Raw genomic sequence first — 26898 nt, 5'->3', positions numbered from 1 at the left:
TTATAATTTGAGATCCCCTGCCATTTACGAAGGGGATATAGCTCAGTGGTAGAGCATTCGACTGCAGATCGAGAGGTCCTCGGTTCGAACCTGGGTGTCCCCTTCATGAAACTTTTAAACGTTGGCCATAAAAAATTATGTCTAATTCGATGTCAATATCCACAATGACACATCAATTTAAATTGGTTGCAAGAAATTATTTTTCCGCTTAGTATATCCGGTAGAAGCTCTTTTTATTCCCCCAAACATTACGCATTGCGGTCTCATTCTATCCCTCTTTGTCTTTCTGTCTCTCTGCCTGTCTGTCTTTCTGTTTATCTGTCTCTCTCATTTACAATTTTCAAACTAATAAGTCTCTCATCAGGGATAAGTATATTTCCTGAATCCAACTTCAAAACATACCCCAGGTCATTCTAGTAAACAGGTTTCATCGTTTATTGACCTCGACCGTGAAGAGTCTTTTTTTTTTTCAGAGCCTCACGAGCGCAATTCCAGCTTTTGATAAGTTTTTCCTCCTTACAAAGCTCCTTTTGACCCAACGGGACCCTCCAGAACCTTCTAGCGACCCTGATTGAAGTCGCAACCGGGGGGATGGGAACCACTGTTTTACTTCAACTATACAGATAATGTTCTTATGCAACAGGTGGCAACTTACAAACTTTCTCTCGAAATTGGCGATTTCCAATTCGAAAAGGGAATATAGCTCAACTACTAGAGCATTTGACTACACATAGAGAAATGTCCCGTTAGATGTATTCATGCAGTAGCTGTAATAACTATTGTAAGGAATAATTTACCTAAAGGTTAAGGGGATGGTGTCGTTTGTATTGTGAGAAATAAATTCCTTGATATCATGAATTGTTGTGTGGATGCGTTGATGACATTAGTACAACAAGAAGCAGAGTCACGAACAGGATTAAGTTGTGAATCTGTCTGTCTGTCTGTCTGTCTCTCTCTCTTACCTACGACTTCAGCCGAATGGGTCGCAAAACAGACCAAAGCATATTTCCCTATACCGTCTTCAAAATGTATCCTAAAACAGTCTGGTTCAGTTGTTTCCAACCTTTATTGGCCGCGATCCTACTAAAAATCTATTTTGCGAGCCTCGCTATCCAGGAGATCCTCTGTAACCCTCTAGAACGTGCTCGTGACCCTGATTTGATCGCGACCGGTGGGATGGGCACCACTGTTCATGTTGGACTATACAGATAAGGTTCGTATGTAAGAGGTGGAGACCTACCAATTCTGTAACATTACTGCAGTTTCCCGACATGCGAAGCGAATATAGCTCAACTCGTACAGCTTTTCAAATTACATGGAGAAGTGCCCCTTTATATTTATGTATATAGTAGTGTTTAATGCATCTCACAACGACAGTGTCTATATGGTGCCAACTAAAAAGTAAACTGGAAAAAAATGTGAAGTGAAGACTTGCATAAAAGCCGAAAAATTACAAACCCTTCCATATAATTCTAAACTTAAAGGGCAAAACATGGAGTATAACGGATAAAAATGTTCCAACGGTGTTAATGGTATAGAAATAAAAGATCAGGATGACAGATGGCATAGAAATGTTTTTAAGAAAACGATCACACGTAACTAATAATATGGACAAAATATTACTTTATAGTATGAGTTTCCTCTGACCCTTGCCACCCCATTTTTGAGATTTCGACATTTATGTAGGTGTGTATGGTCTGAGGTCATTACTTATGGAAAAGTTGGAATCTGCAGACATAGGGTAGTCAGTGGTAGAGCATTCGACTGCAGATCCCTGCTTCGAACCCGGGTGTCCCCTTCATATACATTTGTATTATTGACCACACAAATTTTCTGTCCCAATTATATCAAGGTCTATGTTAATATCCATCGTGACACATCAATATACATTTGCTTATATTTTGAAAATTATTTTTCCACTGAGTATATCCGATAAAACATAATTGGTTATTCCTCCAAGTAATCAGCATAGTGGTGTCTTTATGTCATCCTTGGTCTCCATCGCTATCACTCTGTTCCTTTTTGACTGTCTGTCTGTTTGTCGGTCTCTCATGAACAACTTTCAAACAAATGCGTGGCAAATCACTGATACCATATTGTCTTATAATATTCAGGTCATGTTGATATAGGCCTGCAACAGGTGGCGACTTACTAACTTTGTCTCATAATTGCAAATTTCCGATTTGCAAGGGGAACAGCATTTGACCTCACAGAGAGATTTGTCCCTTTAGATAAATGCATGCAGTAGCAGTAATAACTATTTAAAGGAAAATTCTACGCAAATGTTAAAAAGCGCGACGTGATCTAGTATTGTGCTAAATAAATTCCTTCACTCTTTAATTGTGGCGTGGATGTGTTACTTTCATTGGCTATTACAATAATAAGCGGAGTCACGATCAAAATTCAGCTGAACCAACATTGCTAAACAAATGCAAGTGGTCATTCAGGCTTGACGATATCTCTGGTCATCAGCGGCAAAACATACCAGAGGTACCGGTCATTCTCGTTTGTAAGTATGCATGGAAAGATAAGACAGATGGTGATTTAATACTTCCTTATTATAATTTGAGCTGACTTATTTACGAAGGGGATATAGCTCAGTGGTAGAGCATTCGACTGCAGATCGAGAGGTCCCCGGTTCGAACCCGGGTGTCCCCTTTATCATTATTTTTAACAAGGACCACATAAACATTTCTATCTCAGTTATGTCAAGTTCCATGGTAATGTCTATTGTTTGACATCAATTTACTTTTGCTGTTGGGGCGGAATGTTTTCCAGACTGATTATATTCGGTAAAACCTATGGATATCCCAGCATATAATACGCATTTTTGTTCTGTCTCTCTCTCTCTCTCTTTCTCTCTATCTCATGTACAACTTTCCAACTTACGAGTCTCGACTCAAGGCTAATGATATTTTCCGATACCAACAGCAAAATATACTCCCGATAACTTTAGTTCAGTCGTTCCAATTATGGCCGAGACCCTAATAAGAAAACTTTTTCCTGATCCCCAAGACCCATTTCCACCTTTCGATGAATTTTATCCGCCTAAAAAAAATCCTGGACACCTTCCACCACCCTCCGCTATGTGCTCGACACCCTGATTTCTTTTCGCGACCTGGGGGGATTGAAAATCACTGTTCTTGGTTCACCATACAGATAAGGTTCATATACAACAGGGCAAATAAACAATTTTCTTTCAAAATTGGAGATTTCCAATATGCGAAGGGAATATAGCTCAACTGGTACAACATTTGACTTCACATCGAGAAGTGTGCCTTTACATGTATGCGTGTGATAATGTTTAAATGTACATCACAACAATAGTGTATATATGGTGCCAAGTAAAGTCAAGTTCAAAATGTTTAAAATGAAGACTTACACAAAATCTATAGGAATATAAACCCTTCAAAATTATTATAAAAATACAGTATAAGAAGATGGAGTATAACGAATAAAGATGTACAAACTTTGTCAAATGTAGAGAAATAAAAGATAAAGATAACATGCAACAGTTATTTGGAAAAGATATTACATGACGGCGTCGGACTCCTCTGTACGTCATAGGTAATCGTATTTAGGGCCATTATACGTTTTCTTTCATGTGTCACCCTGTGCAAAACAATACCAGGAAGATAACATGAATTGGTGATTATACAGAAAATATGATTACGTGTTGCACACAAACGGCAATCGTAATATGTGTATCGTGTGTGTCTGTCAAATATGTAAGCCATGATCTCGACGTACGACGAAATGTATTCATCAAATCAGCTCACGTGAAAAATGGGTGTGATAGTGTACGAGCATTTTGCACCTGAAAGTGATATTTACTTTAAATAACGCACACAAGATCCGTGAGATTTAATAAGTATTTTAAGGAATATTCTACTGAAATGTTAAAATATAAGGAGAGGAGCACTTGTATTGTAACAAATAAATAATTTCACTTTTTAATTGTTGTTCGGAAGTGTTGATTACTATCGTTAGTACAATAAGAACTGGAGTCGCTATCACAATTCAGCTTAACAAATATTGCTAAATAAATGTGATGTGTCATTCAGACCTAACCATAGTTTTGGTTACAAGCGCCAAGGCATACCAGAGGTCCGAGTCACTCTCATTCACTTACACAGATAAAGATGATATGCGATAAATAACGATTTCCCACGTACTTATTATAATTTGAGATCCCCTGCCATTTACGAAGGGGATATAGCTCAGTGGTAGAGCATTCGACTGCAGATCGAGAGGTCCTCGGTTCGAACCCGGGTGTCCCCTTCATGAAACTTTTAAACGTTGGCCATAAAAAATTATGTCTAATTCGATGTCAATATCCACAATGACACATCAATTTAAATTGGTTGCAAGAAATTATTTTTCTGCTTAGTATATCCGGTAGAAGCTCTTTTTATTCCCCCAAACATTACGCATTGCGGTCTCATTCTATCCCTCTTTGTCTTTCTGTCTCTCTGCCTGTCTGTCTTTCTGTTTATCTGTCTCTCTCATTTACAATTTTCAAACTAATAAGTCTCTCATCAGGGATAAGTATATTTCCTGAATCCAACTTCAAAACATACCCCAGGTCATTCTAGTAACCAGGTTTCATCGTTTATTGACCTCGACCGTGAAGAGTCTTTTTTTTTTTCAGAGCCTCACGGGCGCATTTCCGGCTTTTGATACGTTTTTCCTCCTTACAAAGGTCCTTTTGACCCAACGGGACCCTCCAGAACCTTCTAGCGACCCTGATTGAAGTCGCAACCGGGGGGATGGGAACCACTGTTTTACTTCAACTATACAGATAATGTTCTTATGCAACAGGTGGCAACTTACAAACTTTGTCTCGAAATTGGCGATTTCCAATTCGAAAAGGGAATATAGCTCAACTACTAGAGCATTTGACTACACATAGAGAAATGTCCCGTTCGATGTATTCATGCAGTAGCTGTAATAACTATTGTAAGGAATAATTTACCTAAAGGTTAAGGGGATGGTGTCGTTTGTATTGTGAGAAATAAATTCCTTGATATCATGAATTGTTGTGTGGATGCGTTGATGACATTAGTACAACAAGAAGAAGAGTCACGAACAGGATTAAGTTGTGAATCTGTCTGTCTGTCTGTCTGTCTCTCTCTCTCTTACCTACGACTTCAGCCGAATGGGTCGCAAAACAGACCAAAGCATATTTCCCTATACCGTCTTCAAAATGTATCCTAAAACAGTCTGGTTCAGTTGTTTCCAACCTTTATTGGCCGCGATCCTACTAAAAATCTATTTTGCGAGCCTCGCTATCCAGGAGATCCTCTGTAACCCTCTAGAACGTGCTCGTGACCCTGATTTGATCGCGACCGGTGGGATGGGCACCACTGTTCATGTTGGACTATACAGATAAGGTTCGTATGTAAGAGGTGGAGACCTACCAATTCTGTAACATTACTGCAGTTTCCCGACATGCGAAGCGAATATAGCTCAACTCGTACAGCTTTTCAAATTACATGGAGAAGTGCCCCTTTATATTTATGTATATAGTAGTGTTTAATGCATCTCACAACGACAGTGTCTATATGGTGCCAACTAAAAAGTAAACTGGAAAAAAATGTGAAGTGAAGACTTGCATAAAAGCCGAAAAATTACAAACCCTTCCATATAATTCTAAACTTAAAGGGCAAAACATGGAGTATAACGGATAAAAATGTTCCAACGGTGTTAATGGTATAGAAATAAAAGATCAGGATGACAGATGGCATAGAAATGTTTTTAAGAAAACGATCACACGTAACTAATAATATGGACAAAATATTACTTTATAGTATGAGTTTCCTCTGACCCTTGCCACCCCATTTTTGAGATTTCGACATTTATGTAGGTGTGTATGGTCTGAGGTCATTACTTATGGAAAAGTTGGAATCTGCAGACATAGGGTAGTCAGTGGTAGAGCATTCGACTGCAGATCCCTGCTTCGAACCCGGGTGTCCCCTTCATATACATTTGTATTATTGACCACACAAATTTTCTGTCCCAATTATATCAAGGTCTATGTTAATATCCATCTTGACACATCAATATACATTTGCTTATATTTTGAAAATTATTTTTCCACTGAGTATATCCGATAAAACATCATTGGTTATTCCTCCAAGTAATCAGCATAGTGGTGTCTTTATGTCATCCTTGGTCTCCATCGCTATCACTCTGTTCCTTTTTGACTGTCTGTCTGTTTGTCTGTCTCTCATGAACAACTTTCAAACAAATGCGTGGCAAATCACTGATACCATAATGTCTTATAATCTTCAGGTCATGTTGATATAGGCCTGCAACAGGTGGCGACTTACTAACTTTGTCTCATAATTGCAAATTTCCGATTTGCAAGGGGAACAGCATTTGACCTCACAGAGAGATTTGTCCCTTTAGATAAATGCATGCAGTAGCAGTAATAACTATTTAAAGGGAAATTCTACGCAAATGTTAAAAAGCGCGACGTGATCTAGTATTGTGCTAAATAAATTCCTTCACTCTTTAATTGTGGCGTGGATGTGTTACTTTCATTGGCTATTACAATAATAAGCGGAGTCACGATCAAAATTCAGCTGAACCAACATTGCTAAACAAATGCAAGTGGTCATTCAGGCTTGACGATATCTCTGGTCATCAGCGGCAAAACATACCAGAGGTACCGGTCATTCTCGTTTGTAAGTATGCATGGAAAGATAAGACAGATGGTGATTTAATACTTCCTTATTATAATTTGAGCTGACTTATTTACGAAGGGGATATAGCTCAGTGGTAGAGCATTCGACTGCAGATCGAGAGGTCCCCGGTTCGAACCCGGGTGTCCCCTTTATCATTATTTTTAACAAGGAACACATAAACATTTCTATCTCAGTTATGTCAAGTTCCATGGTAATGTCTATTGTTTGACATCAATTTACTTTTGCTGTTGGGGCGGAATGTTTAACGGACTGATTATATTCGGTAAAACCTATGGATATCCCAGCATATAATACGCATTTTCGTTCTGTCTCTCTCTCTCTCTTTCTCTCTATCTCATGTACAACTTTCCAACTTACGAGTCTCGACTCAAGGCTAATGATATTTTCCGATACCAACAGCAAAATATACTCCCGATAACTTTAGTTCAGTCGTTCCAATTATGGCCGAGACCCTAATAAGAAAACTTTTTCCTGATCCCCAAGACCCATTTCCACCTTTCGATGAATTTTATCCGCCTAAAAAAAAATCCTGGACACCTTCCACCACCCTCCGCTATGTGCTCGACACCCTGATTTCTTTTCGCGACCTGGGGGGATTGAAAATCACTGTTCTTGGTTCACCATACAGATAAGGTTCATATACAACAGGGCAAATAAACAATTTTCTTTCAAAATTGGAGATTTCCAATATGCGAAGGGAATATAGCTCAACTGGTACAACATTTGACTTCACATCGAGAAGTGTGCCTTTACATGTATGCGTGTGATAATGTTTAAATGTACATCACAACAATAGTGTATATATGGTGCCAAGTAAAGTCAAGTTCAAAATGTTTAAAATGAAGACTTACACAAAATCTATAGGAATATAAAGCCTTCAAAATTATTATAAAAATACAGTATAAGAAGATGGAGTATAACGAATAAAGATGTACAAACTTTGTCAAATGTAGAGAAATAAAAGATAAAGATAACATGCAACAGTTATTTGGAAAAGATATTACATGACGGCGTCGGACTCCTCTGTACGTCATAGGTAATCGTATTTAGGGCCATTATACGTTTTCTTTCATGTGTCACCTTGTGCAAAACAATACCAGGAAGATAACATGAATTGGTGATTATACAGAAAATATGATTACGTGTTGCACACAAACGGCAATCGTAATATGTGTATCGTGTGTGTCTGTCAAATATGTAAGCCATGATCTCGACGTACGACGAAATGTATTCATCAAATCAGCTCACGTGAAAAATGGGTGTGATAGTGTACGAGCATTTTGCACCTGAAAGTGATATTTACTTTAAATAACGCACACAAGATCCGTGAGATTTAATAAGTATTTTAAGGAATATTCTACTGAAATGTTAAAATATAAGGAGAGGAGCACTTGTATTGTAACAAATAAATAATTTCACTTTTTAATTGTTGTTCGGAAGTGTTGATTACTATCGTTAGTACAATAAGAACTGGAGTCGCTATCACAATTCAGCTTAACAAATATTGCTAAACAAATGTGATGTGTCATTCAGACCTAACCATAGTTTTGGTTACAAGCGCCAAGGCATACCAGAGGTCCGAGTCACTCTCATTCACTTACACAGATAAAGATGATATGCGATAAATAACGATTTCCCACGTACTTATTATAATTTGAGATCCCCTGCCATTTACGAAGGGGATATAGCTCAGTGGTAGAGCATTCGACTGCAGATCGAGAGGTCCTCGGTTCGATCCCGGGTGTCCCCTTCATGAAACTTTTAAACGTTGGCCATAAAAAATTATGTCTAATTCGATGTCAATATCCACAATGACACATCAATTTAAATTGGTTGCAAGAAATTATTTTTCTGCTTAGTATATCCGGTAGAAGCTCTTTTTATTCCCCCAAACATTACGCATTGCGGTCTCATTCTATCCCTCTTTGTCTTTCTGTCTCTCTGCCTGTCTGTCTTTCTGTTTATCTGTCTCTCTCATTTACAATTTTCAAACTAATAAGTCTCTCATCAGGGATAAGTATATTTCCTGAATCCAACTTCAAAACATACCCCAGGTCATTCTAGTAAACAGGTTTCATCGTTTATTGACCTCGACCGTGAAGAGTCTTTTTTTTTTCTTCAGAGACTCACGGGCGCATTTCCGGCTTTTGATACGTTTTTCCTCCTTACAAAGGTCCTTTTGACCCAACGGGACCCTCCAGAACCTTCTAGCGACCCTGATTGAAGTCGCAACCGGGGGGATGGGAACCACTGTTTTACTTCAACTATACAGATAATGTTCTTATGCAACAGGTGGCAACTTACAAACTTTGTCTCGAAATTGGCGATTTCCAATTCGAAAAGGGAATATAGCTCAACTACTAGAGCATTTGACTACACATAGAGAAATGTCCCGTTAGATGTATTCATGCAGTAGCTGTAATAACTATTGTAAGGAATAATTTACCTAAAGGTTAAGGGGATGGTGTCGTTTGTATTGTGAGAAATAAATTCCTTGATATCATGAATTGTTGTGTGGATGCGTTGATGACATTAGTACAACAAGAAGAAGAGTCACGAACAGGATTAAGTTGTGAATCTGTCTGTCTGTCTGTCTGTCTCTCTCTCTCTTACCTACGACTTCAGCCGAATGGGTCGCAAAACAGACCAAAGCATATTTCCCTATACCGTCTTCAAAATGTATCCTAAAACAGTCTGGTTCAGTTGTTTCCAACCTTTATTGGCCGCGATCCTACTAAAAATCTATTTTGCGAGCCTCGCTATCCAGGAGATCCTCTGTAACCCTCTAGAACGTGCTCGTGACCCTGATTTGATCGCGACCGGTGGGATGGGCACCACTGTTCATGTTGGACTATACAGATAAGGTTCGTATGTAAGAGGTGGAGACCTACCAATTCTGTAACATTACTGCAGTTTCCCGACATGCGAAGCGAATATAGCTCAACTCGTACAGCTTTTCAAATTACATGGAGAAGTGCCCCTTTATATTTATGTATATAGTAGTGTTTAATGCATCTCACAACGACAGTGTCTATATGGTGCCAACTAAAAAGTAAACTGGAAAAAAATGTGAAGTGAAGACTTGCATAAAAGCCGAAAAATTACAAACCCTTCCATATAATTCTAAACTTAAAGGGCAAAACATGGAGTATAACGGATAAAAATGTTCCAACGGTGTTAATGGTATAGAAATAAAAGATCAGGATGACAGATGGCATAGAAATGTTTTTAAGAAAACGATCACACGTAACTAATAATATGGACAAAATATTACTTTATAGTATGAGTTTCCTCTGACCCTTGCCACCCCATTTTTGAGATTTCGACATTTATGTAGGTGTGTATGGTCTGAGGTCATTACTTATGGAAAAGTTGGAATCTGCAGACATAGGGTAGTCAGTGGTAGAGCATTCGACTGCAGATCCCTGCTTCGAACCCGGGTGTCCCCTTCATATACATTTGTATTATTGACCACACAAATTTTCTGTCCCAATTATAGCAAGGTCTATGTTAATATCCATCGTGACACATCAATATACATTTGCTTATAGTTTGAAAATTATTTTTCCACTGAGTATATCCGATAAAACATCATTGGTTATTCCTCCAAGTAATCAGCATAGTGGTGTCTTTATGTTATCCTTGGTCTCCATCGCTATCACTCTGTTCCTTTTTGACTGTCTGTCTGTTTGTCGGTCTCTCATGAACAACTTTCAAACAAATGCGTGGCAAATCACTGATACCATATTGTCTTATAATATTCAGGTCATGTTGATATAGGCCTGCAACAGGTGGCGACTTACTAACTTTGTCTCATAATTGCAAATTTCCGATTTGCAAGGGGAACAGCATTTGACCTCACAGAGAGATTTGTCCCTTTAGATAAATGCATGCAGTAGCAGTAATAACTATTTAAAGGAAAATTCTACGCAAATGTTAAAAAGCGCGACGTGATCTAGTATTGTGCTAAATAAATTCCTTCACTCTTTAATTGTGGCGTGGATGTGTTACTTTCATTGGCTATTACAATAATAAGCGGAGTCACGATCAAAATTCAGCTGAACCAACATTGCTAAACAAATGCAAGTGGTCATTCAGGCTTGACGATATCTCTGGTCATCAGCGGCAAAACATACCAGAGGTACCGGTCATTCTCGTTTGTAAGTATGCATGGAAAGATAAGACAGATGGTGATTTAATACTTCCTTATTATAATTTGAGCTGACTTATTTACGAAGGGGATATAGCTCAGTGGTAGAGCATTCGACTGCAGATCGAGAGGTCCCCGGTTCGAACCCGGGTGTCCCCTTTATCATTATTTTTAACAAGGAACACATAAACATTTCTATCTCAGTTATGTCAAGTTCCATGGTAATGTCTATTGTTTGACATCAATTTACTTTTGCTGTTGGGGCGGAATGTTTTCCAGACTGATTATATTCGGTAAAACCTATGGATATCCCAGCATATAATACGCATTTTTGTTCTGTCTCTCTCTCTCTCTCTTTCTCTCTATCTCATGTACAACTTTCCAACTTACGAGTCTCGACTCAAGGCTAATGATATTTTCCGATACCAACAGCAAAATATACTCCCGATAACTTTAGTTCAGTCGTTCCAATTATGGCCGAGACCCTAATAAGAAAACTTTTTCCTGATCCCCAAGACCCATTTCCACCTTTCGATGAATTTTATCCGCCTAAAAAAAATCCTGGACACCTTCCACCACCCTCCGCTATGTGCTCGACACCCTGATTTCTTTTCGCGACCTGGGGGGATTGAAAATCACTGTTCTTGGTTCACCATACAGATAAGGTTCATATACAACAGGGCAAATAAACAATTTTCTTTCAAAATTGGAGATTTCCAATATGCGAAGGGAATATAGCTCAACTGGTACAACATTTGACTTCACATCGAGAAGTGTGCCTTTACATGTATGCGTGTGATAATGTTTAAATGTACATCACAACAATAGTGTATATATGGTGCCAAGTAAAGTCAAGTTCAAAATGTTTAAAATGAAGACTTACACAAAATCTATAGGAATATAAACCCTTCAAAATTATTATAAAAATACAGTATAAGAAGATGGAGTATAACGAATAAAGATGTACAAACTTTGTCAAATGTAGAGAAATAAAAGATAAAGATAACATGCAACAGTTATTTGGAAAAGATATTACATGACGGCGTCGGACTCCTCTGTACGTCATAGGTAATCGTATTTAGGGCCATTATACGTTTTCTTTCATGTGTCACCCTGTGCAAAACAATACCAGGAAGATAACATGATTTGGTGATTATACAGAAAATATGATTACGTGTTGCACACAAACGGCAATCGTAATATGTGTATCGTGTGTGTCTGTCAAATATGTAAGCCATGATCTCGACGTACGACGAAATGTATTCATCAAATCAGCTCACGTGAAAAATGGGTGTGATAGTGTACGAGCATTTTGCACCTGAAAGTGATATTTACTTTAAATAACGCACACAAGATCCGTGAGATTTAATAAGTATTTTAAGGAATATTCTACTGAAATGTTAAAATATAAGGAGAGGAGCACTTGTATTGTAACAAATAAATAATTTCACTTTTTAATTGTTGTTCGGAAGTGTTGATTACTATCGTTAGTACAATAAGAACTGGAGTCGCTATCACAATTCAGCTTAACAAATATTGCTAAATAAATGTGATGTGTCATTCAGACCTAACCATAGTTTTGGTTACAAGCGCCAAGGCATACCAGAGGTCCGAGTCACTCTCATTCACTTACACAGATAAAGATGATATGCGATAAATAACGATTTCCCACGTACTTATTATAATTTGAGATCCCCTGCCATTTACGAAGGGGATATAGCTCAGTGGTAGAGCATTCGACTGCAGATCGAGAGGTCCTCGGTTCGAACCCGGGTGTCCCCTTCATGAAACTCTTAAACGTTGGCCATAAAAAATTATGTCTAATTCGATGTCAATATCCACAATGACACATCAATTTAAATTGGTTGCAAGAAATTATTTTTCCGCTTAGTATATCCGGTAGAAGCTCTTTTTATTCCCCCAAACATTACGCATTGCGGTCTCATTCTATCCCTCTTTGTCTTTCTGTCTCTCTGCCTGTCTGTCTTTCTGTTTATCTGTCTCTCTCATTTACAATTTTCAAACTAATAAGTCTCTCATCAGGGATAAGTATATTTCCTGAATCCAACTTCAAAACATACCCCAGGTCATTCTAGTAAACAGGTTTCATCGTTTATTGACCTCGACCGTGAAGAGTCTTTTTTTTTTCAGAGCCTCACGAGCGCATTTCCAGCTTTTGATAAGTTTTTCCTCCTTACAAAGCTGCTTTTGACCCAACGGGACCCTCCAGAACCTTCTAGCGACCCTGATTGAAGTCGCAACCGGGGGGATGGGAACCACTGTTTTACTTCAACTATACAGATAATGTTCTTATGCAACAGGTGGCAACTTACAAACTTTCTCTCGAAATTGGCGATTTCCAATTCGAAAAGGGAATATAGCTCAACTACTAGAGCATTTGACTACACATAGAGAAATGTCCCGTTCGATGTATTCATGCAGTAGCTGTAATAACTATTGTAAGGAATAATTTACCTAAAGGTTAAGGGGATGGTGTCGTTTGTATTGTGAGAAATAAATTCCTTGATATCATGAATTGTTGTGTGGATGCGTTGATGACATTAGTACAACAAGAAGCAGAGTCACGAACAGGATTAAGTTGTGAATCTGTCTGTCTGTCTGTCTGTCTCTCTCTCTTACCTACGACTTCAACCGAATGGGTCGCAAAACAGACCAAAGCATATTTCCCTATACCGTCTTCAAAATGTATCCTAAAACAGTCTGGTTCAGTTGTTTCCAACCTTTATTGGCCGCGATCCTACTAAAAATCTATTTTGCGAGCCTCGCTATCCAGGAGATCCTCTGTAACCCTCTAGAACGTGCTCGTGACCCTGATTTGATCGCGACCGGTGGGATGGGCACCACTGTTCATGTTTGACTATACAGATAAGGTTCGTATGTAAGAGGTGGAGACCTACCAATTCTGTAACATTACTGCAGTTTCCCGACATGCGAAGCGAATATAGCTCAACTCGTACAGCTTTTCAAATTACATGGAGAAGTGCCCCTTTATATTTATGTATATAGTAGTGTTTAATGCATCTCACAACGACAGTGTCTATATGGTGCCAACTAAAAAGTAAACTGGAAAAAAATGTGAAGTGAAGACTTGCATAAAAGCCGAAAAATTACAAACCCTTCCATATAATTCTAAACTTAAAGGGCAAAACATGGAGTATAACGGATAAAAATGTTCCAACGGTGTTAATGGTATAGAAATAAAAGATCAGGATGACAGATGGCATAGAAATGTTTTTAAGAAAACGATCACACGTAACTAATAATATGGACAAAATATTACTTTATAGTCCGAGTTTCCTCTGACCCTTGCCACCCCATTTTTGAGATTTCGACATTTATGTAGGGGTGTAGGGTCTGAGGTCATTACTTATCGAAAAGTTGGAATCCGCAGACATAGGGTAGTCAGTGGTAGAGCATTCGACTGCAGATCCCTGCTTCGAACCCGGGTGTCCCCTTCATATACATTTGTATTATTGATCACACAAATTTTCTGTCCCAATTATATCAAGGTCTATGTTAATATCCATCTTGACACATCAATATACATTTGCTTATATTTTGAAAATTATTTTTCCACTGAGTATATCCGATAAAACATCATTGGTTATTCCTCCAAGTAATCAGCATAGTGGTGTCTTTATGTCATCCTTGGTCTCCATCGCTATCACTCTGTTCCTTTTTGACTGTCTGTCTGTTTGTCGGTCTCTCATGAACAACTTTCAAACAAATGCGTGGCAAATCACTGATACCATATTGTCTTATAATATTCAGGTCATGTTGATATAGGCCTGCAACAGGTGGCGACTTACTAACTTTGTCTCATAATTGCAAATTTCCGATTTGCAAGGGGAACAGCATTTGACCTCACAGAGAGATTTGTCCCTTTAGATAAATGCATGCAGTAGCAGTAATAACTATTTAAAGGAAAATTCTACGCAAATGTTAAAAAGCGCGACGTGATCTAGTATTGTGCTAAATAAATTCCTTCACTCTTTAATTGTGGCGTGGATGTGTTACTTTCATTGGCTATTACAATAATAAGCGGAGTCACGATCAAAATTCAGCTGAACCAACATTGCTAAACAAATGCAAGTGATCATTCAGGCTTGACGATATCTCTGGTCATCAGCGGCAAAACATACCAGAGGTACCGGTCATTCTCGTTTGTAAGTATGCATGGAAAGATAAGACAGATGGTGATTCAATACTTCCTTATTATAATTTGAGCTGACTTATTTACGAAGGGGATATAGCTCAGTGGTAGAGCATTCGACTGCAGATCGAGAGGTCCCCGGTTCGAACCCGGGTGTCCCCTTCATGAAACTTGGGGACTTCCGGTTATGACATCAGAAGGAAAACACGTTTGATGATCGCTCCGTGAATTTTCAAGTTTTTTTCCTTTAATAGACATTTTTGCTGTTTTAATTTGTTACAGGTACGTTGATAAGATTTGTTTGATCGCATTCATATATAAGTGAGATATATTTTGAGTGTGTGGATAACTTTATCCACCACACAAAATATTATTTTCTGTGACAATGAATACAAAGCCTGGTCGTGCTGCACGTGCAGCACAAGGAGCTGACTCACACTCTAATGACACCAGTGGAATAGCTAACAATAAGAATGGCATGTCGAGTAACATCGATAGACAGACAGGAGGTTCTCGTCGTTTTGGGAAAGAATGTACCGTGGTGATTGATGTAAAGGATGTGAAGAAAATAAAGGCAAGTGATATTGTTAGAAGTGTAGAAGAATTAACCGGAGATATGTCGGTCTATGCAGTTGTACCCAAAGGTGCAAATTTGTATGAGGTCACACTACCGAGTAAGGAAGTAGCATATAATACCTTGTGTGGAATTGATATTGGAAGTGAACACTTTGATTGTACTCTTTTATATTCAGACACTATTATTGTGTCAATTCTTCATTTACCAGCATACATCACAGATGATGATATACGTATGAAGCTCGGTGAATACGGAGTAGAACTTCTTTCTCCCATTCAACGCAGATATTATCCTGGGACTAGTGTGGCTGATGGGACTCGTTATGTCAAATGTAAATTTCCACAGCAGGTAAAATCCTTGCCTTACAGTCTGAAATTTCAGACTGTCAATGGTCAACAATACTTTAGAGTATTACACAATAATCAAGTTAAGGTATGTTCTAGATGTCTTGATCCGGGACATGTTATAAAAGACTGCCCTGATTTTGTATGCTACAAGTGTGGGGAGCAAGGCCATGTAGCAAAAAATTGCACAAGGCAAAGATGTGACAGTTGTGGAAGTTTTCCTCTTATGTGTACATGCAGGATATGCGACAAATGCCACAAAGAGGCGCAAACATGTATGTGTTACAGAGAGGCCATTGCAGGCATTCATTCGCAAGTTGATGATGATACGAGGGAAGACATATTGGAGTTACAGAGTGACGAAGATGATAAAGAAGAAATTGAGAATGCAAAAAAAGATAATGAGAGTGGAGAAAGTGGGGAAGAAAAAGAAAGAAGTGGAGTTGATATGACCAATGTAGAAATAGAATCTGAGGAAGTAAACAACAATCATACAATTGGAGATGGATCGGGGACAGATTCAGATGATGACAGGAAGATGGCTGCAGACGTTGTTGAAAGATCAAACGAATCACGTACATGTCAAGAAAACGGTACTAATATCGAAAATTTCAAAGTAGTACAAAGGAGAAGGAGAAGGTTTAATCCAGTACCTAACATGAAGATGAATAGCATGCGACGAACACCTATGAAGAAATGATCAAACACTCAACATTTTTTAATACTTTCAATACACTCATCATAATCATGGCTTTAAATATTGTATCTCTAAATGTAAATGGCTTGCGTAATTTGAATAAACTAAAGTCTGTTTTAGAAATATTTAAAGAGAAAAGAGGCCATATTTTATTATTGCAAGAAACCTTTTGGGATGATGAGTTTGTTGAAAGTATTAGAGAAAATGAGATTTGGAATGGTGACATATTTTATAGTAATGCTGACAATAGGAGGGCAGGTGTTGCTGTTTTAGTAGTGAGAGAATTGAGAAATCAGGTGACACAAGAAATGATTGAAAAGGGTAGGATTTTACATCTTAAAATACCTATTGATGATAAAGTGATTGATTTAATCAATATTTATGCTCCAAATGTTGTGAAGGAAAGGTTTAACTTTTTCATGAAGCTAAATACATATTTACATAACAGTACTAGTGATAGCACTATCCTGGCTGGTGATTTTAATACAACTTTAGCAGGTATTGATCGACATAACAAAGCCTTACATATTGATGATGTAGCAGTGCGTGAACTTTATAAAATTATTCATGATAGGAATATTACCGATTTATGGAGATCACGAAATCCTAGTACTCGTAGTTTCTCCAGAAAACAAGTTGTACTAGGCGAAATGAAGCAGAGTAGAATAGATTATTTTTTGATTTCCTCAAAATTGCACTCCAATGTGCAAAATATTTATTATGCAGATACATCCTTTAGTGATCATTCTTTTGTATACCTTAAACTAAATACCTGCAAAGTGGAAACAGGGCCCGGATTATGGATATTAAATAACAATGTTCTTTTTGAGGAAAAATATGTACAAAGAGTGAAATCAATTCTTACAGAGGGAAAAACTGACGAAATGTATTTCAGTGAACCACTCATTTGGTGGGATAATGTAAAATACAAAATTAAAAAATTTTCCCAAGTATACTGTACAAGAAGAAATAAGGAAAGATTACAAGAATACTTTACATTGCAAAATAAATTAAAATCATTTTCAGAAAAAGTCGCAAATAAAGAATCATATGACATTAACAAATATGAAGAACTAAAACATCAGCTAAGTGACTATGAAACTGATTTTTGTCGGGGTGCTATATTGAGATCTAAGGCCAAATGGGCAATTGAAAGCGATAGAAATACTAAATATTTTCTAAATCTTGAGAAATATCGACACAACAAAAATGTAATCAATGAATTGATTGATGATGATGGTGTAATTATTTCAAATACAAGCGGAATCTTAGATGAAATACATCAGTTTTATAGTCATTTATATTCTTCGGTAACTGTTGATGATAATTGTACTGATTCACTTTTAAATTTTGTAAACTGTTCTGTATCTGATGAGGATAAAGATATGTGTGATGCCATAATAACAGTTGATGAAATACATACAGCTATAAAAGGGATGGCTAAAAATAAAAGCCCCGGCCCGGACGGATTGACAGTAGAGTGGTATTGTAAATTTTATGATTGTATATATGATATTCTGTTGCACATCTTTCAGAGTGTTAAGAATGACAATATTATGTCGAGATCAATGAGATTTGGGGTTATATCACTTATTTATAAAAATAAGGGGGATAATAGAAAATTGCAAAATTGGCGTCCTATCCGTTTACTTAATGTAGATTATAAAATTTTGGCAAGGATTTTGTCTACACGTTTAAAAATGGTATTACCCAAAATTATTTCTCAAACTCAGACATGTTGTATAGTTGGGAGAGATATTGCTGATACTATAGTCACTGTAAGAGATATTATAGATATGGTTGAGAGAGACAATCTTGAGGGATATATCTTAAAAATTGATCAAGAAAAAGCGTTTGACAGAGTTTGCCACTCATATTTGATTTCTGTTTTACGAAAGTTCGGTTTTGGTGACAATTTTATTCAGTGGATAAAGATATTTTATAATGAAATTAAAAGTAGTGTTAAATGCAATGGTCATCTAACGAAACCCTTTTTAATTAAAAATTCAGTCAGACAAGGTTGTCCTATATCAACAATGTTATATGTATTAGCAGCAGAACCCTTAGGACTCGCTATCAAAGCAAATCCCACTATCAAAGGTATTCCACTCCCACTGTCTAGTAATACAAGTAAAGTTTTTCAACATGCAGATGATACAACCTTGACATTAGCGGACACACAATCCATTAATCAATCTTTTAATGTACTTGACTTGTATTGTAAAGGATCTGGTGCAAAGGTGAACAAGGAAAAGACAGAACTTCTGTGTATTGGATCTGGTAAACTTACTGATGATTATTGCAAACAATTACAAATTCAAATGTGTGATCACGTCATCTTAATTTTGGGAGCTTATGTTGGAAAATGTGCAAAGTTATGTGAGCAACTGAACTGGAATGATAGATTGTCTAAAATTAAAAACTTATTACAACTGTGGTCACAGAGATATTTGACAATACAAGGAAAAGTAACAGTTGTTAATAACTTATTAGTTTCTAGAGTATTGTACATAGTGTCAGTTCAGCCTCTTCCTGATATGATTGCTGATGAATTGAAGCAATTATTTCTCAGATTTATCTGGTCAGGAAAGTCCCATTTGGTTCACTATTATACAATAATTGGTGATAAGCGAAATGGCGGACTACAGTTAACTGATATAAAGATGAAAATGTATGCATTCAGACTAAAATTTTTAAAAAGATACTTTGATGTGAATTGCCATGCTATGTGGAAAAATACCTTTGATCACTTTTTATCTACTGTCCTGAACATGAGGTTGACCAAAGAGTTGTTTCTCATGTCTTTAAATAAGCAACAATTGAATACCCTACCTATATTTTACAGAGAAATGTTTCATGCATGGGAAAAACTTAGAAATAATATCGATACAAATATTGATGTGAGGAATGTTTTTGAACAACCTCTCTTTTTAAATCCTAATATTACATGTGCTGGTAAAACGTTGTTTTTCGCAGAATTTATAGAAGCAGGAATTGTTCGTGTTCAGGATATTACATATGAATTTGTACCTGGAATACTACCTTATAGAGCTATTCAAGAAATGATATATTAATCAAATTCTGAGATCAAAACAGATAAGATAAAAAAAGACTATAATTGCATAATAGAAAGTATACCATTAGGCTGGAGAAATATTGTTGCAACAGAGTCAAAACCCACTGTAACCAATGGGAGAAATAATATGTTTCTCAGAGTTGATACAAAATTATATGACCTCTGTTTATGTACAACACAACTATTTTACAAGCTTTTATGTACGTTGATTTTTCAAGAACCAGCTTCTGTTTCCTTTTGGAGTAAGATATTTAGTTTGGAAAAGCATAAATACTGGAAATTGATACACCTACCTTTCAAGACCCCAGATTGTATAGATTTGGATTACAGAATAATGCACAATCGAATATTTACAAAAGAGAGACTAAAATACTATGGCAAAATTGATAATGACTTATGTCCAGTGTGCCAGTTGGAAACAGAGGATTTATTTCACATGTTTTTGAAATGTCCTGAATTAAGCTCTTTTAAGAATTATATTGTATATATAGTTGAGATTCTTTTTAAAAATTGTAGAGTTGGTGTTCTCAATAGCACTTCTTTTGAACAAATGCTCATGATAGGATATAACAAAGAAACAAAATCAGTAAATAGTTATTTTTTGAACTACATTCTGAGCATTGCTCGATTGTGCATTTACAAAAGAAGAAACATTATGTCTTTATTAGGGAAACAAATAGACATCGAAAGATTGTTCCAATATTTGACTAGAAAATATATATTATATGCGTATCAACATTACAAAGACAAAAATCAGACTTTGATTACGAAGTATTTTGTAAAAGATAATCCTTTAATGAGAATAGAAGAGGATAAAGTGTTTATTACATTGTAGAATCATTGTTTTGTACTATAGCATTACAAAATAAAATTTTAGAATCATTGTTCTGTAAAATAGCTTAACTAAATACTATTGTAGAATGATTGTTTGTAATATAGCATTACAAAATACTATTGTAGAACCATTATTTTGTAATATAGCATTACAAACTACTATGTACATACTGACTGTATATTTTTAACTTATATACTGTACAAAGCGTTTTTTAAATAAAGAAAGAAAAAAAAAAAAAAGAGCATTCGACTGCAGATTGAGAGGTCCCCGGTTCCAACCCTGGTGTCCCCTTTATCATTATTTTTAACAAGGACCACATAAACATTTCTATCTCAGTTATGTCAAGTTCCATGGTAATGTCTATTGTTTGACATCAATTTACTTTTGCTGTTGGGGCGGAATGTTTTCCAGACTGATTATATTCGGTAAAACCTATGGATATCCCAGCATATAATACGCATTTTCGTTCTGTCTCTCTCTCTCTTTCTCTCTATCTCATCTACAACTTTCCAACTTACGAGTCTCGACTCAAGGCTAATGATATTTTCCGATACCAACAGCAAAATATACTCCCGATAACTTTAGTTCAGTCGTTCCAATTATGGCCGAGACCCTAATAAGAAAACTTTTTTCTGATCCCCAAGACCCATTTCCACCTTTCGATGAATTTTATCCGCCTAAAAAAAAATCCTGGACACCTTCCACCACCCTCCGCTATGTGCTCGACACCCTGATTTCTTTTCGCGACCTGGGGGGATTGAAAATCACTGTTCTTGGTTCACCATACAGATAAGGTTCATATACAACAGGGCAAATAAACAATTTTCTTTCAAAATTGGAGATTTCCAATATGCGAAGGGAATATAGCTCAACTGGTACAACATTTGACTTCACATCGAGAAGTGTGCCTTTACATGTATGCGTGTGATAATGTTTAAATGTACATCACAACAATAGTGTATATATGGTGCCAAGTAAAGTCAAGTTCAAAATGTTTAAAATGAAGACTTACACAAAATCTATAGGAATATAAAGCCTTCAAAATTATTATAAAAATACAGTATAAGAAGATGGAGTATAACGAATAAAGATGTACAAACTTTGTCAAATGTAGAGAAATAAAAGATAAAGATAACATGCAACAGTTATTTGGAAAAGATATTACATGACGGCGTCGGACTCCTCTGTACGTCATAGGTAATCGTATTTAGGGCCATTATACGTTTTCTTTCATGTGTCACCTTGTGCAAAACAATACCAGGAAGATAACATGAATTGGTGATTATACAGAAAATATGATTACGTGTTGCACACAAACGGCAATCGTAATATGTGTATCGTGTGTGTCTGTCAAATATGTAAGCCATGATCTCGACGTACGACGAAATGTATTCATCAAATCAGCTCACGTGAAAAATGGGTGTGATAGTGTACGAGCATTTTGCACCTGAAAGTGATATTTACTTTAAATAACGCACACAAGATCCGTGAGATTTAATAAGTATTTTAAGGAATATTCTACTGAAATGTTAAAATATAAGGAGAGGAGCACTTGTATTGTAACAAATAAATAATTTCACTTTTTAATTGTTGTTCGGAAGTGTTGATTACTATCGTTAGTACAATAAGAACTGGAGTCGCTATCACAATTCAGCTTAACAAATATTGCTAAATAAATGTGATATCATTCAGACCTAACCATAGTTTTGGTTACAAGCGCCAAGGCATACCAGAGGTCCGAGTCACTCTCATTCACTTACACAGATAAAGATGATATGCGATAAATAACGATTTCCCACGTACTTATTATAAATTGAGATCCCCTGCCATTTACGAAGGGGATATAGCTCAGTGGTAGAGCATTCGACTGCAGATCGAGAGGTCCTCGGTTCGAACCCGGGTGTCCCCTTCATGAAACTTTTAAACGTTGGCCATAAAAAATTATGTCTAATTCGATGTCAATATCCACAATGACACATCAATTTAAATTGGTTGCAAGAAATTATTTTTCCGCTTAGTATATCCGGTAGAAGCTCTTTTTATTCCCCCAAACATTACGCATTGCGGTCTCATTCTATCCCTCTTTGTTTTTCTGTCTCTCTGCCTGTCTGTCTTTCTGTTTATCTGTCTCTCTCATTTACAATTTTCAAACTAATAAGTCTCTCATCAGGGATAAGTATATTTCCTGAATCCAACTTCAAAACATACCCCAGGTCATTCTAGTAAACAGGTTTCATCGTTTATTGACCTCGACCGTGAAGAGTCTTTTTTTTTCTTCAGAGACTCACGGGCGCATTTCCGGCTTTTGATACGTTTTTCCTCCTTACAAAGGTCCTTTTGATCCAACGGGACCCTCCAGAACCTTCTAGCGACCCTGATTGAAGTCGCAACCGGGGGGATGGGAACCACTGTTTTACTTCAACTATACAGATAATGTTCTTATGCAACAGGTGGCAACTTACAAACTTTGTCTCGAAATTGGCGATTTCCAATTCGAAAAGGGAATATAGCTCAACTACTAGAGCATTTGACTACACATAGAGAAATGTCCCGTTCGATGTATTCATGCAGTAGCTGTAATAACTATTGTAAGGAATAATTTACCTAAAGGTTAAGGGGATGGTGTCGTTTGTATTGTGAGAAATAAATTCCTTGATATCATGAATTGTTGTGTGGATGCGTTGATGACATTAGTACAACAAGAAGAAGAGTCACGAACAGGATTAAGTTGTGAATCTGTCTGTCTGTCTGTCTGTCTCTCTCTCTCTCTCTTACCTACGACTTCAGCCGAATGGGTCGCAAAACAGACCAAAGCATATTTCCCTATACCGTCTTCAAAATGTATCCTAAAACAGTCTGGTTCAGTTGTTTCCAACCTTTATTGGCCGCGATCCTACTAAACATCTATTTTGCGAGCCTCGCTATCCAGGAGAACCTCTGTAACCCTCTAGAACGTGCTCGTGACCCTGATTTGATCGCGACCGGTGGGATGGGCACCACTGTTCATGTTGGACTATACAGATAAGGTTCGTATGTAAGAGGTGGAGACCTACCAATTCTGTAACATTACTGCAATTTCCCGACATGCGAAGCGAATATAGCTCAACTCGTACAGCTTTTCAAATTAAATGGAGAAGTGCCCCTTTATATTTATGTATATAGTAGTGTTTAATGCATCTCACAACGACAGTGTCTATATGGTGCCAACTAAAAAGTAAACTGGAAAAAAATGTGAAGTGAAGACTTGCATAAAAGCCGAAAAATTACAAACCCTTCCATATAATTCTAAACTTAAAGGGCAAAACATGGAGTATAACGGATAAAAATGTTACAACGGTGTTAATGGTATAGAAACAAAAGATCAGGATGACAGATGGCATAGAAATGTTTTTAAGAAAACGATCACACGTAACTAATAATATGGACAAAATAATACTTTATAGTATGAGTTTCCTCTGACCCTTGCCACCCCATTTTTGAGATTTCGACATTTATGTAGGGGTGTAGGGTCTGAGTTCATTACCTATCGAAAAGTTGGAATCCGCAGACATAGGGTAGTCAGTGGTAGAGCATTCGACTGCAGATCCCTGGTTCGAACCCGGATGTCCCCTTCATATACATTTGTATTATTGACCACACAAATTTTCTGTCCCAATTATAGCAAGGTCTATGTTAATATCCATCTTGACACATCAATATACATTTGCTTATAGTTTGAAAATTATTTTTCCACTGAGTATATCCGATAAAACATCATTGGTTATTCCTCCAAGTAATCAGCATAGTGGTGTCTTTATGTCATCCTTGGTCTCCATCGCTATCACTCTGTTCCTTTTTGACTGTCTGTCTGTTTGTCTGTCTCTCATGAACAACTTTCAAACAAATGCGTGGCAAATCACTGATACCATATTGTCTTATAATATTCAGGTCATGTTGATATAGGCCTGCAACAGGTGGCGACTTACTAACTTTGTCTCATAATTGCAAATTTCCGATTTGCAAGGGGAACAGCATTTGACCTCACAGAGAGATTTGTCCCTTTAGATAAATGCATGCAGTAGCAGTAATAACTATTTAAAGGAAAATTCTACGCAAATGTTAAAAAGCGCGACGTGATCTAGTATTGTGCTAAATAAATTCCTTCACTCTTTAATTGTGGCGTGGATGTGTTGCTTTCATTGGCTATTACAATAATAAGCGGAGTCACGATCAAAATTCAGCTGAACCAACATTGCTAAACAAATGCAAGTGGTCATTCAGGCTTGACGATATCTCTGGTCATCAGCGGCAAAACATACCAGAGGTACCGGTCATTCTCGTTTGTAAGTATGCATGGAAAGATAAGACAGATGGTGATTTAATACTTCCTTATTATAATTTGAGCTGACTTATTTACGAAGGGGATATAGCTCAGTGGTAGAGCATTCGACTGCAGATCGAGAGGTCCCCGGTTCGAACCCGGGTGTCCCCTTTATCATTATTTTTAACAAGGAACACATAAACATTTCTATCTCAGTTATGTCAAGTTCCATGGTAATGTCTATTGTTTGACATCAATTTACTTTTGCTGTTGGGGCGGAATGTTTAACGGACTGATTATATTCGGTAAAACCTATGGATATCCCAGCATATAATACGCATTTTCGTTCTGTCTCTCTCTCTCTCTTTCTCTCTATCTCATGTACAACTTTCCAACTTACGAGTCTCGACTCAAGGCTAATGATATTTTCCGATACCAACAGCAAAATATACTCCCGATAACTTTAGTTCAGTCGTTCCAATTATGGCCGAGACCCTAATAAGAAAACTTTTTCCTGATCCCCAAGACCCATTTCCACCTTTCGATGAATTTTATCCGCCTAAAAAAAAATCCTGGACACCTTCCACCACCCTCCGCTATGTGCTCGACACCCTGATTTCTTTTCGCGACCTGGGGGGATTGAAAATCACTGTTCTTGGTTCACCATACAGATAAGGTTCATATACAACAGGGCAAATAAACAATTTTCTTTCAAAATTGGAGATTTCCAATATGCGAAGGGAATATAGCTCAACTGGTACAACATTTGACTTCACATCGAGAAGTGTGCCTTTACATGTATGCGTGTGATAATGTTTAAATGTACATCACAACAATAGTGTATATATGGTGCCAAGTAAAGTCAAGTTCAAAATGTTTAAAATGAAGACTTACACAAAATCTATAGGAATATAAAGCCTTCAAAATTATTATAAAAATACAGTATAAGAAGATGGAGTATAACGAATAAAGATGTACAAACTTTGTCAAATGTAGAGAAATAAAAGATAAAGATAACATGCAACAGTTATTTGGAAAAGATATTACATGACGGCGTCGGACTCCTCTGTACGTCATAGGTAATCGTATTTAGGGCCATTATACGTTTTCTTTCATGTGTCACCTTGTGCAAAACAATACCAGGAAGATAACATGAATTGGTGATTATACAGAAAATATGATTACGTGTTGCACACAAACGGCAATCGTAATATGTGTATCGTGTGTGTCTGTCAAATATGTAAGCCATGATCTCGACGTACGACGAAATGTATTCATCAAATCAGCTCACGTGAAAAATGGGTGTGATAGTGTACGAGCATTTTGCACCTGAAAGTGATATTTACTTTAAATAACGCACACAAGATCCGTGAGATTTAATAAGTATTTTAAGGAATATTCTACTGAAATGTTAAAATATAAGGAGAGGAGCACTTGTATTGTAACAAATAAATAATTTCACTTTTTAATTGTTGTTCGGAAGTGTTGATTACTATCGTTAGTACAATAAGAACTGGAGTCGCTATCACAATTCAGCTTAACAAATATTGCTAAACAAATGTGATGTGTCATTCAGACCTAACCATAGTTTTGGTTACAAGCGCCAAGGCATACCAGAGGTCCGAGTCACTCTCATTCACTTACACAGATAAAGATGATATGCGATAAATAACGATTTCCCACGTACTTATTATAATTTGAGATCCCCTGCCATTTACGAAGGGGATATAGCTCAGTGGTAGAGCATTCGACTGCAGATCGAGAGGTCCTCGGTTCGAACCCGGGTGTCCCCTTCATGAAACTTTTAAACGTTGGCCATAAAAAATTATGTCTAATTCGATGTCAATATCCACAATGACACATCAATTTAAATTGGTTGCAAGAAATTATTTTTCCGCTTAGTATATCCGGTAGAAGCTCTTTTTATTCCCCCAAACATTACGCATTGCGGTCTCATTCTATCCCTCTTTGTCTTTCTGTCTCTCTGCCTGTCTGTCTTTCTGTTTATCTGTCTCTCTCATTTACAATTTTCAAA

The 26898-nt window shown here is 37.0% G+C and overlaps 11 non-coding genes across 11 annotated transcripts; all 11 read left to right on the top strand.

Moving 5' to 3' along the window:
• The first annotated feature begins 31 nt into the window (after positions 1-31).
• Positions 32-103, top strand: Trnac-gca (transfer RNA cysteine (anticodon GCA)). Its single transcript has one exon. It is a non-coding gene; the product is annotated as a tRNA-Cys (tRNA).
• Positions 104-2586: 2483 nt separating this feature from the next.
• Positions 2587-2658, top strand: Trnac-gca (transfer RNA cysteine (anticodon GCA)). Its single transcript has one exon. It is a non-coding gene; the product is annotated as a tRNA-Cys (tRNA).
• Positions 2659-4209: 1551 nt separating this feature from the next.
• On the top strand, positions 4210-4281 carry Trnac-gca (transfer RNA cysteine (anticodon GCA)). Its single transcript has one exon. It is a non-coding gene; the product is annotated as a tRNA-Cys (tRNA).
• Positions 4282-6766: 2485 nt separating this feature from the next.
• On the top strand, positions 6767-6838 carry Trnac-gca (transfer RNA cysteine (anticodon GCA)). The gene has a single exon. It is a non-coding gene; the product is annotated as a tRNA-Cys (tRNA).
• A 1550-nt stretch (positions 6839-8388) lies between these two features.
• On the top strand, positions 8389-8460 carry Trnac-gca (transfer RNA cysteine (anticodon GCA)). The gene has a single exon. It is a non-coding gene; the product is annotated as a tRNA-Cys (tRNA).
• Positions 8461-10947: 2487 nt separating this feature from the next.
• Positions 10948-11019, top strand: Trnac-gca (transfer RNA cysteine (anticodon GCA)). Its single transcript has one exon. It is a non-coding gene; the product is annotated as a tRNA-Cys (tRNA).
• A 1551-nt stretch (positions 11020-12570) lies between these two features.
• On the top strand, positions 12571-12642 carry Trnac-gca (transfer RNA cysteine (anticodon GCA)). The gene has a single exon. It is a non-coding gene; the product is annotated as a tRNA-Cys (tRNA).
• A 2482-nt stretch (positions 12643-15124) lies between these two features.
• Trnac-gca (transfer RNA cysteine (anticodon GCA)) lies at positions 15125-15196 on the top strand. The gene has a single exon. It is a non-coding gene; the product is annotated as a tRNA-Cys (tRNA).
• Positions 15197-22400: 7204 nt separating this feature from the next.
• Positions 22401-22472, top strand: Trnac-gca (transfer RNA cysteine (anticodon GCA)). Its single transcript has one exon. It is a non-coding gene; the product is annotated as a tRNA-Cys (tRNA).
• Positions 22473-24962: 2490 nt separating this feature from the next.
• Trnac-gca (transfer RNA cysteine (anticodon GCA)) lies at positions 24963-25034 on the top strand. The gene has a single exon. It is a non-coding gene; the product is annotated as a tRNA-Cys (tRNA).
• A 1550-nt stretch (positions 25035-26584) lies between these two features.
• Trnac-gca (transfer RNA cysteine (anticodon GCA)) lies at positions 26585-26656 on the top strand. The gene has a single exon. It is a non-coding gene; the product is annotated as a tRNA-Cys (tRNA).
• The last annotated feature ends 242 nt before the right edge of the window (positions 26657-26898 follow it).

The sequence above is a fragment of the Sinohyriopsis cumingii genome, unplaced genomic scaffold (assembly GCF_028554795.1).
Source record: "Sinohyriopsis cumingii isolate HCF-2022 unplaced genomic scaffold, ASM2855479v2 utg003582l, whole genome shotgun sequence".
Taxonomy (NCBI): Eukaryota; Metazoa; Mollusca; class Bivalvia; order Unionida; family Unionidae; genus Sinohyriopsis; species Sinohyriopsis cumingii.
This window is presented reverse-complemented; position numbering and strand designations above follow the sequence as displayed.